This window comes from Pempheris klunzingeri, chromosome 10 (genome assembly GCF_042242105.1).
Source record: "Pempheris klunzingeri isolate RE-2024b chromosome 10, fPemKlu1.hap1, whole genome shotgun sequence".
NCBI classification, from domain to species: Eukaryota; Metazoa; Chordata; class Actinopteri; order Acropomatiformes; family Pempheridae; genus Pempheris; species Pempheris klunzingeri.
Window position 1 is genome coordinate 24982245 of NC_092021.1, and position 2594 is coordinate 24984838.

Sequence of the window (2594 nt, forward strand, 5' to 3'; positions counted from 1 at the left end):
GTAAGGAGGTGGTACATTACATCATAGCCTGCTCCAATTTGCCACCTCACTGGTAAAGTATTGTTTGAGTCGGTGTCAGATCTAAGTAATTCAAGGGCTTATGGGAAACATTATGCAACAAAGTGTTTGGTTTACATCACCTGAGCAACCTGCCTCCCTGACGCACATCATGCCAGTGGAGCCACTTCAGTGGACAGTCGTGTAGTGGTGCAGCAGATGAGGAGAATAAGATACACCAGTGGACAAACGGTGCTTTTGATGAGTCCGTCTATATTTCTGCTGGCTTTGACGTCCCAGGATGTGTTTTCTAAATATCTGAGTAAACCATGACGCAGACGTTCTGTTTCTCGTTGAACTGTGTGCTACTGGCTGTCAGGAGAGACTGTAAATTAAAGTTAGAGAGACTATTACAAAGATTCTTGTGTTAGTAAATTCTTAAACTCTTAAAGGTTGCTTGCTGTAAATATCCACAGCAGCTTTGCACTCATAACTTGCAGAGCTTAAACAAACCTTTCTGGGATGCTGCGGTCAGACGGGAACCACACAGGGTTCCTGGGTTCCTCACGACTTCTGTCGTACAGGCATTGCTCAAACAAGGACTATTGCTCTAACTTGTATTGAAGTCATTGGTCATTGTTCCCTTTTTTTTACATGACAACTTCTTCTTTCTTTTTTAAAATATTGTAGCAGAACACATTTGCTGCTTTTTACTGAACATAACATTATTTCCAGCTGCACAAACACCACTTTTACCGCTTTTCGTGCAGCCACACACACAAAAAAAAACGAACTCAGCTTAATCCGCAAAGTCGTTTCACAAGAGCAACATTTATTAAAATCAATGACATTTTGTTCTTGTGAGCATTGGACATCAGATGTACACAATATACAAATGGTGCATTTTGTAGCAAATATACTTTCTATAGAGACAGCAGCAGCAGAATTGGCATGTACAAAAATACACATTTGATTTTCTCACACAACACAACATACCAAAGTAACAAGGTAATATATTTATATGTAATTATATATTTCTGTATCATAAATATGCAGAACTATACACGTTGGAACACAATTCACTGTAATGGAGATAACAATTATAATATTAATAATAGAGGATAAAGTACTTTTGAGACCATTTAAAATGGCGACACTTGACACGACAGTGGTCTTATTCCGCTATGTGATCACACGGAAAAGCTAAGTTCATAATAATTGTGTTGATGCAAATAACAACTGCTCTTACACTGTGCTGAGAATATATCATCTATAAGTTTTCCTTTATTTTTGAATGCACAGTGAAATAAGACCGTTTAGTGTGAAGTGTCACCGGAGAAATCAGCGCTGCAATGGCGACAGCACTGGAACGAAAACATCATATTATTATTGACAAAAACGCACAACAGTTGAAGAAACTGTTTTTCAATGGCCCATTACACACACACACACACACACACACACACACACACACACACACACACACACACACACACACACACACACACACACACACACACACACACACACACACACACACACACACACACACAGACACACAGACAGACACACACACTGTGTCCTTGTCATTCTTGTGAGACTGAAAGTTTCTTGGTAAGAATAATGAAGTGCTATAAAAGCAAGAATAAAGGAGATTTCTCCCTCAATGGCACAAGTCCTCTCACTTCCCCTGTCACTGATCACGTCAATTGATCACGTACACAAGCACACACACCCACACACACCCACACACACACACACACATCAATGTTTCTTCTCTCCCTCCCCCGTCCCGTCCCTCCCCAGTCACATAGATATAAACCAGAGCTACAGGGCACAACACTGTGTGCTGTGTGTGAGGAAACTCGGCTCATACGAATAAATACCAGCCCTATTAATTCACCGATGCAGACGGACAAACGCTTCTCAGGACAAACGTTTCACTCTGCAGATGTAATTGGTCATAAAAAAGGTACAGTCTGTTCTGTTTCCTTGGTATGTACAGGGAGCATCCGTCTTATTAATGCGCTCCAGCAGACATCACAGGTGCTGTGGATGGAGCTAAAAGCGTGTTCATAGTATGAAGCATGAAGTCACAGGAGTCGTCACGACCATATTATTGTCATTAATGCTACAGAGAGCAGCGTCACAATCATTGTGCCAACATTTGTATTCCCTAAAAAAAATCTGAGATCTTTGATGCATTTCTATGTTAATATACAGTAAAGATTTTGTCACTTATTTCATAAAATTTGATGGGTGTTTGTTTTGATTTCCCACCATTGATTTCTTCTGCTGGCTTTGGAATTGATTAAAAATATAGTTTCGTTTCACAAGTTTCCAAAGAATGAAAAAGACTCCTCTTCCTTCATGTTTTTTTTTTTATCCACGCTCAGTGACACATTCCAGAGGCAAACGTTTTTCCAGAGGGACCAGATTTTGGCACAAGAGCTGTAACGCTGACCTGATTTGACAGACACTCTAATGATTGTTTAGTGATCCAGACGTCTGATTTATTTAACTCGGTAATGATTCACTGAATCATACGCTGTGACTCAGTAAATATGTTTTTGAGGATCTGTGGTGCTACAAAGCAA